Raw genomic sequence first — 11953 nt, 5'->3', positions numbered from 1 at the left:
ACTTGACCCATTATGTTTGTTTATCAGATAAAAAGAAACAAAGATATATTTCCAAACATTTGTTCACTATCCCATCGTTCCCATTAGATTGAGGATGAAAAAATGAGCTATGAGCTACTTGAGTACCAAGACATAAAAATAATTCTACCCAAAAATTTCTAGTGAAAATGGGATCATTGTCACTTACAATAATCTTTGGGTTTCCATGTAACTTTTGAACTATTTCCACAAATGCAATAGCGACTCTACTGGATTTGAAAACATGAGATAGTGCACAAAAGTGTGTATACTTGGTAAGTCTATAAACTACCACCACGATGACACTCTTTCCTGCGGACTTGGGTAAACTTATGGTAAAATCCATTGAGACCTCCTCCTAACACTGACTTGGAATGACTAATGGTTGTCAAATACCTTGGGTTTTAATTGTATCAACTTTATTTTGTTGGAAAATCAAACATTCAGCCACAAACTTCTGAATATCATATATAAGACCATCCCCCAAAAAAGTCCTCCTTGACCCTGTGGTGAGTTTTTAAAAATCTCGAGTTCCCTCCTATAATAGAGGTGTGCAAATCCAAAAGAACCTTTTGTTTGATTCGAGAGTTCCTATATATATATATAAACAATCTTTATACCATAATGAATCATTTTTCTAGATAAATGTATCATAAACATTTGGATAATGCTACAACTTTTGAATGAGTGTTAACACCTCTTCGTCGTTCTTCCATTCATCCTTCACTTCAATTATCTAATTTGGTTGGATAATAGAAATGACACAAAGAAATGCCTCTACATCCTCATTCCTTCTTGAGAGTGCATCTGCAACAACATTTTTCTTCCATTTTTTGTAGATGATTTCAAAGTCACAATCCAACATTTTTGTGACCCTTTTTTGCTACTTGTTTGAAGACAATCTTTGTTCCAAGAAGTATTTAAGACTATCATGATCTGTTTTTACCTTGAAATCCCTTCCCGTTAGGTAAGGGCAACATTTATTTAGGGCATGTAGTGTTGCCAACATTTTCTTCTCATAATTAGATTTGTATAAATCATTTCCCTTGATTGGACAAATTTCTAAAGCAATGGGTATTTTTTTAACATTATAACACCAATGCCATTTCTCGAGGCACAACTATGACTGAAGCTTGACACATTGCCTCTTTAAGATGTTCAAAGGCCTTAGTTGCTTTCGAAGTCCAAAAAAATGCGTCTTTCTTCAATAATGTTGTTAGAGGTGCTACTATTTTCCCATAATTCTTAACAAACTTGCGATAATACCCTGTCAACCCGAGAAATTCTCGAATATGCCTTCAGGTTGTGAGGATTTTCCATTCCTTGATGGATTTTTTTTTTAGGGTCTACCTTAACACCCTCATGAGATACACTATGACCCAAATATTCCACTTCATATACCCAGATAAACATTTACAGGGTTTTGCATACAATTGTTTCTCCTCCAATAGCTTGAATGCCCTATCAACATGTTGAACATGATCCTTTCCAAGATTTGTTGTAGATTAGTATATCATCAAAAAATACCAACAAAATTTTTCTAAGGAAATGTTTGAAAGTGGAATTCATCAAAGTTTGAAATGTGGAAGGTGCATCAGTAAGGAAAAAAGACATAATAAAAAAATTCATAATGACGTTCATGAATTTTAAATGTTGTTTTCATAATGTCTCCTCTCTTCATTATAATTTGATGATATCGCGAACCAAGATATATCTTGGTGAAACAAATTGCTCCATGTAGTTCATCCAACAGTTCATCAATGACAAGATTGTAAAATTTATCTTTAATAGTGAACATGTTGACCTCCCTATAATCTAGACACATACGCCATGATCCATCCTTCTTGTGCACCAATACTACTAGAGCAGAGAAAGAACCTTGGATAGGTTGAATTATACCTGCAACATTTCAGGAACTATACGTTCAATTTCACTCTTCTAGGCATAGGGATATCTATAAGGTTTGATGTTTGGAGGAACAATTCCTGAAATCAAGTGAATAGTATGATCATGATCACGAATAGGCTAGATACATTTGGAAGTCTCAAATACCCTAAAATGATTGTGAAGGATTGTTTGGAGATCTGAATAAATGGATGGCTTAGATGTTTGAACATCTAGTGACCATAATTGTGTAATTACCCCTTGTTGTTTCTTCTTCAAAAGCTTTATCATGCCATTAGAGCTGATTATCTTCCTAGGTTTCTGTGCTTTACCCCTTAACTCAATTTCCTTTTTTTTTTTTTTTTTTCCAGAAAAAAATCAAGAAAATTTCTTCGAAATTAAAAGCTATTGTCCCCAAAAATTGTAAGCATTGGAATCCTAATACAACATCAACACCACCCATTGGAATGCAAAGCATTAGAGAATTCAATACATATTCCCCCATGGTTAGATTGATATTATGGCACTTCCCTAAGCAATTTATAGATCCTCCATTTGCAACCATCACTTGACACTCTGGTGTTGGATATAGAAAGCAATTCAAATCCTTGGCTATCTTATAATGAACAAAATTATGGTTACTACCTGAATCGGTCAGTACTATTACCTTTGTCTTCTTGATATATCCTTATATCTTGAGAGTTTTAGGAGTAGTAATTTGTTAGGCCCCTATACTACTAGTGAAACCCCTTATTGTTATTAGTATAACCCACTTATTATATTGATGTACCCATGTAGTGCCCATATTGTTACTATTATGCCACATAGAAGCCCACCATTGTTACTGTTGTGCCCTACAATATTATTGTTATGTAGGCTTTGATTGTATTGGGACCACTTAGACTCCTATATATAGAAAGGAGGTATTTTCATTTGTATCATCCAAGAATTGTTCATTTATGTAATGTAAAGGAGGTTGCCCCCTCGAAGAGGCTGAATTCTAAGGCGTGGATTTATCTTTTCTATCTTTTCTTGAGCTGGTTTCATAACATTTGGTATCAGAGCTTTGGATTCTAGGGTTTCGCTGCTCCAAACAGGTCATCGTGGCATTTTCGCTATAACTTTTTTTCTGTGACGTTTCAGAAGTCGAAAAAAAACCCATTTGAGAAGAATTGGCGCTGAACCTTGGGTCCAATTTTCAGATCTTTTCGCGCGACATTTTCTGAGATATGATCTGCGGAAGTTGGTCTTTTTGCAGACTCCTGAATTACACTCAAAACAGGTGACCTGGGGAAAATCGTCATAACTTTCTTTCTGAGCATCGGATTGAAATTTCGTAAGAAGGTACAGAAAGAGGACGGACTGTAGTTTTTGTTTATATAATTTTTAGAGTCAAAGGTTGAAACAGTGACACGTGGCACTTCATACAAGTTTGCTCTACTGAACTAGTCTATAATCAGGTCACTGCGGGAGATTGTGCATAACTTTTTCTTGGAGAATCCAATTTGGATCAGACTTGTGGCATTGGAAAGAGGACACAGAGGGCTACTACAGGTCACAAGTTCAGAACTTAAAGATCCGAAAGTACAGAGTTACAGTCGTTTCAAGGTAGAGCTCCTAAAATCAAGAAAAAACAAGATGAGGAAGTTTGATAGCAAGGATCCGGTAAATTGGATACTTCAGATGGGGCAATATTTTGATATACATGGTGTACAACTGTTACAAAAGGTATGTATTGCATCTTCATATTTAGAACCAGATCAATTTTTATGGTACAAAGGGCTTTGTTCTCGTGAAAAACTTGTTACGTGGTCAATTTTCACGGAGGAAATGATAGCACATTATGATGATATAAAGAGAAACACCTTCTTTAGAGCAACACCACAACAATTGGAAAGAGTAAAAGGGCTTTGTGACATAATGGAAAGCAAAATTATGGAAACCAGGAAGCATACCCCTCACAACTATAAATATGGAAGTGTTGTTTCTCCCAGCCTTCCACAACCTACAAGGGTTACACCACAACAATTGGAAGAAAAAAGAGAAAAAGGGCTTTGTTACAATTGTGATAGCAAATGCACTAAAGGTCATAGGTGTGCTGAGAAGAAATTATTTTACATAGAATATGAAGAGGAGGAAGAAAAGGATCAAGAAACATCAAAAGAAGAGGATATACGTCAGGACACCACCCCAGAGAAAGAAGAAATGAATCAGACCATATCTTGTAAAGCATTGGCAAGAATTACCACTCCTCAAACTCTCAAGATAGAAGGACATATCAAGAAGAAAAAGGTGCAAGAAGTGAAAGATCACATCGAGAAAGAAGAAATGAATCCAACCATATCTTGTAATTCAATGGATGAAATTACCACTCCTCAAATTATCAAGATAGAAGGACACATCAAGAAGAAAAATGTTCAAGAAGTGAAAGATCACATCGAGCATCAAGAAATGAATCCGACCATATCTTGTAAAGGAGTGGAAGAAATTACCACTCCTCAAAAGATAGAAGGACATATCAAGTAGAAAAAGGTTCAAGTAGAGAAAGATCATATTGAGCATCAACAACAAGTTCTCCAACTTTTAAAGGATAACGCCACTTCGGTGCAAAATCAAATGAAACAACAGGTAGATCAACATCGTAGTGAAAAATGTTTTGATGTGATTGATTGGGTATTTTTACTGCTACATCTCAAGCAAGCTATTTATGAGAAGGAAATGTTGGCAATACTACATGCACTTAAAAAATGGCGACCTTACCGAATGGGAAGACGCTTCAAGGATGAGGATGTGGAAGCATTGTTTTGTGCTATTTATATTATCCAACCAAATTGGATAAGCGAAGCAACAAATGAATGGAAGAAGAACGAAGAAGTATGGCCACTTATTCAAAAGTTGCAAAAGATCCCAATTCAAGCAATATTGCCAGAAATTGAAGAGGAAGGAAAAATCATATTGGAACCTGGAGCAGTCACAGAAACAAGAACCCGACAGCTACGAAATCGATCAATTTCAGAGTATCTCATCAAGTGGAAGAACTTACCCGCTGAATATTCCACATGGGAGGACAAGAATTTTATATAGAAGCATCGAGAACTACTCAAGTGTTGAGGACAACGCTTTTTGAAGGAGAGGGGCATGTTAGGCCCCTATACTACTAGTGTAACCCCTTATTGTTATTAGTATAACCCACTTATTATATTGATGTACCCATGTAGTGCCCATATTGTTACTATTATGCCACATAGAAGCCCACCATTGTTACTGTTGTGCCCTACAATATTATTGTTATGTAGGCTTTGATTGTATTGGGACCACTTAGACTCCTATATATAGAAAGGAGGTATTTTCATTTGTATCATCCAAGAATTGTTCATTTATGTAATGTAAAGGAGGTTGCCCCCTCGAAGAGGCTGAATTCTAAGGCGTGGATTTATCTTTTCTATCTTTTCTTGAGCTGGTTTCATAACATAATTCCTGCCAATGCATTACAAGATATGGCCAGATTCATCTCTTCTTTTTCAATCCTTGGGGTTGGTTCCTAGTATGTATCTTCTTTTGATATATCTTCTTCTTTTTCTTCCTCCTCTTCACAATCTATGTAAAATAATTTCTTTTCAGAACACTTATGACCTTTAGTATATTTTCTATCACAACTGGAACAAAGCCCTTTTGCTATTTTTTCCTTCAGTTGTTGTGGAGTCAACCTTGTAGGTTGTGGGAGACTAGGAGTGGTAACACTTCCATCTTTATTGTTGTGAGTGGTAGACCTCCTTATTTCTATAATTTTTCTTTCAACTTTTCTTACCATCTGAATGCATTCTCTAATGAATTAGGTTCCCAAAGGCGAACCTCATATTGGATTTTATCCTTTAAACTCCCTCTGAAGACATCAATGAGATACTCCTCTGGAATATCAGTTAACTTGATATTCAATCTTTGAAAGTCCTCAATGAGTTTGAGAGTTATCATTTGGCTAAAGAAAGTATTTCTCTTCGTATCCTCATAATGTGTTATTAATTCCTTTGTAGAAATTGTCCAAGTGACAAGTGATTTACGAAAACAAAGCCATTTATAACATGCAAATTGATTAGGTTTTAAATATAAAGATGAAATGCGTACCTTTTGTGTGTGCTCCACATCGTGTAAATCAAAGAAATGCTTCATATGTAGTATCCATGTTACCGGATCCTTGACATCAAACTTCCTCATATCGATCTTTGGAATATGCTTGGTCTTCAACCTACAGTTAGAGTCTCTAAATTGATGATTCACATTCCTTTTGTTTTCATCGTGGGCTTCATAGAATAACTTATCACCACTAGGAAGACTTTTTTCTAATAACTTCTTCAAAACTTCCATATATGATTTTATTTTATCTTCTAAATCATTCATATTAACATTCACCACTCCCAATTCATTTTTGGTTTCTCTTTGTGAGAGCGACAATTTTTGCACTTGTTCCTGCAATTTTGATATATCATGTTGCATTTCTTCTTCTTCTTCATGCACTATAGTGAATCTTTTTTAGGGCTTAATGGGTGTAGATTTTTTTTTTGGGATGAATGTTTGAATCAATTAATGATATCTATGTTATTCCCTTTGAATCACTTCAAACTAGTTTTTCAAACAAACTTTATGAAAATAAAAAAATACACTCCTTTTAGAGCCCGATTTTGAGCTTATTGATAAGGCTGAAATTGAAACTATTGTATCTCTATGATTTCAACTTACCAAGGTCTTAAATAGCATCCCGTGGTAGCCATTTGTGTATTCTTTCCAACCCCACCAGTGAGATCGAGATTGGATTCTTCAAGATAAAGTTATGCAAATTCTTCCACAATGGCTTGATTATGTACCGGTTTAGTGGATCAAACTTGTATGGGATGCCACATGTCATTGTTGGAAATACTAAGAGGGGGGGTGATGTTCTTTTTATCACCAAAACACACACACACACACACACACACACACACACACACACACACACACACACACACATATATATATATATATGGAACACAGAATAGATAACTGGAATAAATGCTTCTATTAACACAAACAGTGCAATGAAATAAATACAATATATAAATGGTTGCAATCAATTTCCAAGCACCAACTTGGACTTTTGTGAGGCACCAACCTCTAGAGCACCAACTCTTCTTTGCCAAGGCAATAGTTTTGCACTTAGGAGCACCAAATCCCAAGGATTCCAATCCTTTCAGCCCTGAGGCTCCAGCCCAAGTGGGCTCCAACCCACACTTGGTATAAACTGTTTTGCTGTAGTTCTCTGCTCCCAAGCCTGCTGAGATTCTACTTCACTCCTGTTCTCCTGCCTCTCCTGCCTCTGCCTGAACTTCGGCTTCCTCTCACTCTGATTATACGCACATGCACGCCTTTCCTTGTTTTTCCTATTTTATGTATCCCTGATGCCTTTGGTTGTTCGTTTCCGCTTTCCACTGGCTCTTTGACTTCCTCAACGCTCGCTTTAGCTCCCTCTGCACTGGCTTGTCCTTTGGCTTCCCTCTTCTTCATTGCTTTGGCTTTTCGGTTTCCTCTACGTTGGCTTACCCTTCGGCTTCCTGGATTCTCGGTCACTGTAGCTTCCTCTGTCTCTTCGTGCTCACCAACACTCCTGGGACACATTGATTTAATGGCGAGGACCAAATACATAGAGCGAAACTGCTGCATGTCAAAACTGTAACAAAGCCCCTTTTTTTCAATGATAATAGGAATACACAGGACTTTATTGTTTAATAGACATGCCACGTCCCAATCACAGTCGTAATCGGCTTTCGCTCAGGCCTCCTGAACTATCGGGAGCGTTTCTTAATGCATTTTTTCTTTCAAACCCCGCGCAATGCAAATATTCAAATACACAGGAATATATGAGAAAAACCGGCTGAAATGTTAAAGGGTGGACTTCAAATTTATTACACTTGCATCTATACCTGCATCGCATCTGCAGTGTATATCGCAATCGGCGCTTTCAGGGTAGAAAGGCCTTAAGCACTTGCGATATGTCGGATGCAACATAACAATAGACCAAACTGCAATGTTGCATCGGGTCCACAACATTCATCGCAATCAGCGCTTGTAGGAGGACAACCCTTTGGGTATTGCGATGTGCGAGCCCCGACAGGGTGGATGCGATATAATATATACTCGAACATATATGTTTCATTGGGTCCGCGCATATATATCGCTATTGGGGTTTTGGGGTGATGGCATATAACCGAACCCACCGATTACACTGTCACCGATATATATATATATATATATATATACCGCCTTTATACTCCGATATATACATATTTCTCCGCTTCGATAGTGTATTCATATATAACTATGATTTCCACCTTCGATAGTGTAAATGCATATATATAAGAGTCTTCTGCCTCCGATAGTGTATTTACATACATATACACTATATTGCTCCCGATAGCTCCTGATAGTGTATTCATTGGCATTCTTTGCCATACTTTGCTCCGATAGTGTATTTGCATGCACATACACTATATTGCTCCCGATCGCTCCCGATAGTGTATTCTTTGGCATTCTTTGCCATACTTTGCTTTGATAGATCTGTTTGCTTCCTCCGATGGCTCTGTTTTCTTCCTCTAGCTCCTCGAATATTTCCATATTGACATCAGTGATAATCTATGTCAACAATCTCCCCATTTGTTATTGATGGTAATATTCTTCTGCTCTCCCCCTTTGACATCAATGGCAAAGGAATGCATACAGACTCCCCCTATCGAACTGCTCCCCCTTTCCTACAACATATTTATGAATGAACTTGAGTGATGCTACAGAGATAACCCCCATCTTTTGACGAAGATGTTCAAATTCTTCTTGAGGAAGAGGTTTTGTGAAAATATCTGCTATCTGCCCCTTATTATTGATATATTCCAAGATGATGTCTTGTTCAGCTACTTGTTCACGAAGGACATGATACTTGATTGGTATGTGTTTGGCCTTTGAGTGCATCACTGGATTTTTGCTGAGACTGATAGCACTTGTGTTATCACAATAGATGGTAATTGGTTGATCTGTACCTATGTTGACATCTTTTAGGGCTTCCTTCATCCACAATATTTGAGTACAACAGTCTGCAGCAACTATATACTTGGCTTCGGCTGTGGATAATGATATGGATGTCTGTTTTTTGCTGAGCCAAGATACTAAACAGTCTCCCAGGAAGAATGCATTTCCTCTAGTACTTTTCCCATCATCTACACTTCCGGCCCAATCGGCATCGGTGTATGCAGTTACAGTCAGTGTTGAGCTCTTAAGGTACCAAAGACCGAAATCAGGATTTCCTTTGAGATATCTGAGAATTCTTTTTACAGCTAAAAAATGGGATTGTTTAGGGGCAGATTGAAATCTTCCCACCATTCCTACTGCCTACATTATGTCGGGTCTTGTAGCAGTTAAGTACAGAAGGGCTCCAATTATTGACCTGTAATGAGTTGCATCCACTGGATGGGAGTCATCATTTTTGCTCAATTTTCAATTTGTGGTCATAGGTGTGCTCATGGGTGCACAATCTTCCATTCCATATCTTTTAAGCATGTCTTTAAGATATAAGCAATACCACTATGGTTTGAGATACTTGTAGTCCAAGGAAGTGAGATAAATCTCCTATCATTGACATCTCGAATTCTCTTGACATGTTTTGAGAAAATTCATGGCTCATTTCATCATTATTTCTAGCAAAAATCAGATCATCAACATAAACAAGTGTGACTAGTAACCTACCTTCATCCGTCTTTATGTAGAGATTACTTCCTGCCACTCCCTTATTGAAGCCTTGTTGTTGTAGATAGTGATATAATCTTGCATACCAAGCTCTGGGAGCTTGTTTCAACCCATATAATGCCTTTTTCAACTTACAGACTAAGTCTTTTCCTTCCATTAGATCAAACCCTTCTGGTTGCTCCATGTAGACTTCTTCCTTGAGTTCCCCATTCAGAAACGCTGATTTTACGTCCATTTGATAGATTTTGAATCCTTTTGAGCAAGCAAATTCCATGAACATCCTGATAGCTTCCATACGAGCTACTGGTGCAAATGTTTCTTCAAAGTCAGTTCCTTCAATTTGTGAATAGCCTTTGCAAACAAGCCTTGCCTTGTTTCTAATAACTTGTCCATCTTCATTCATTTTATTTTTGAATACCCACTTGGTTCCTATTATGTTTTTGTCCTTTGGATGAGGTACCAGCTGCCATGTCTTGTTCTTCTCAATTTGGGACATTTCTTTTTCCATGGCTTTTACCCAATGAGGATCCTTACTTGCTTGTGCAAATGTTTTTGGTTCTATCATGGATAGAAGAGCAATAACGTTTCTCTTTGGTGTAATTATCATCCTTCTTCGGGTTTGCATCCCTTCATCTCTATTTCCAATAATATGCTCTTATGGGTGATATTTCTTGAGAAACTTCATCTTTGAAGGGGTATGAGGTGGTTCTTTTTCCTCTTCTTCTTCTTCCTGATCTATTTCTTATTCTTCGGGTTCTTCTTCTTCAATAAGAGGATCATCTTCATGTTCTTCAATTTCTTTTTCTGGAAGGTCTTCATCAATCTTTACATCAATGCTTTCCACTATTTTCCTTAGTCGAAAATTGTAGCACTTGTAGGCTTTGCTCCATGTAGAGTATCCAAGGAATATCCCTTCATCAACTCGAGAATCAAACTTTCCTGGTGAGCCATCATTGGTTTTTATGAAGCACTTGATTCCAAAGATCTTGAAGTACTTTACTAAAGTAGGTCTTCCTTTCCATAATTCATAAGGAGTTTTTTCACAATTTGGTCTTAATTGAGTTCGATTCAAGGTATAGACAGCTGTCTTGACTGCTTCTCTCCAGAATTTTGGCTGCAAGTCTGCTGCTAATAACATTGTTCTTGCCATTGCTTGAACTATTCGGTTTCTTCTTTCAACTACCCCATTTTGCTGGGGTGTTTTGGTAGCAGAGAATTCTCTTTTAATTCCATGTATATTACAGAACGCATTAAATTCTTTTGATGTGAATTCTCCCCCTCTATATGTTCTGAGGCACTTAATTTTTGAGTCCTTTTCATTTTCTACAAGAGCTTTTAGATTCTTAAAACACTTAAATGTTTCAGATTTATTTTTTATAAAATATATCCACATCATTCTAGTATAGTCATCAACAAATAAAACAAAGTACCTTTCTCCTTGGAGTGCCTGATTTCTAGTTGGTCCACATAAATCAGCATGGATGATCTCCAAGGGCTTTGATGTGGAGAGCTCCTTGGTCTTGTGGCTGGTTCTAGTTTGTTTTCCATGTTGAAATGGACCACATACTCCTTGATTTGGTTTGAATAGCCTTGGGATGTCTCGTACAACTTTAATATTGTTGATATTGATTAGATTTTCGAAGCTTGTATATCCAAGTCGCTTGTGCCACAACCAAATTTCATATGTCTGACTCAGGTAGCATTATTTTCTTGAATCTTGTTCAGAATGTAAATGTTGTCTGGTGTTCTAACCCCTTTCGCCACAAGTTCCCCTGAGGAAGAGTTTCTTATTTCACAGTATTTGGTGCTAAAGACAACATTATGTCCTTGATCACAGATTTTTCTGACACTCAGGAGGTTGTGTTTGAGCCCGTCTACTAGTAGAGCATCTTGAGCTTTTCCTTTTCCATTGATAAGAGAAACAGTTCCTTTTCCCACAATTCTGGAAGATCCACTTCCAAAGGACACATTTCCTTTCTTTTTGCTCAATGAGACAAACTTCCTTTTATCCCCTATCATGTGTCTGGAGCACCCACTATCCACAAACCAACGATTTTCATTATTTTGAGCATATAGAGCCATGCCACATTTATCCATGTTGGGATTCTCACTACTTGCTTTTCCTCCATTGAGTGGGTAGTTTTGTTCATAATGTCCATTATTGTAGTATAATGAGCAAATCAAATCAAATTTGGTCAAGGGATCAAACGAACTGAAGGTTTTTATTTGTCCCTGCCTTTTGAGGCCATATGTTTTGATTATTTGGTCCTTTAGCTTTGGTGTTTCACTC

Source organism: Pinus tabuliformis, chromosome 2_1 (assembly GCF_031772625.1).
Source record: "Pinus tabuliformis cultivar Carrire ecotype Pingquan chromosome 2_1, CPIR1, whole genome shotgun sequence".
NCBI lineage: Eukaryota > Viridiplantae > Streptophyta > Pinopsida > Pinales > Pinaceae > Pinus > Pinus tabuliformis.
This window is presented reverse-complemented; position numbering follows the sequence as displayed.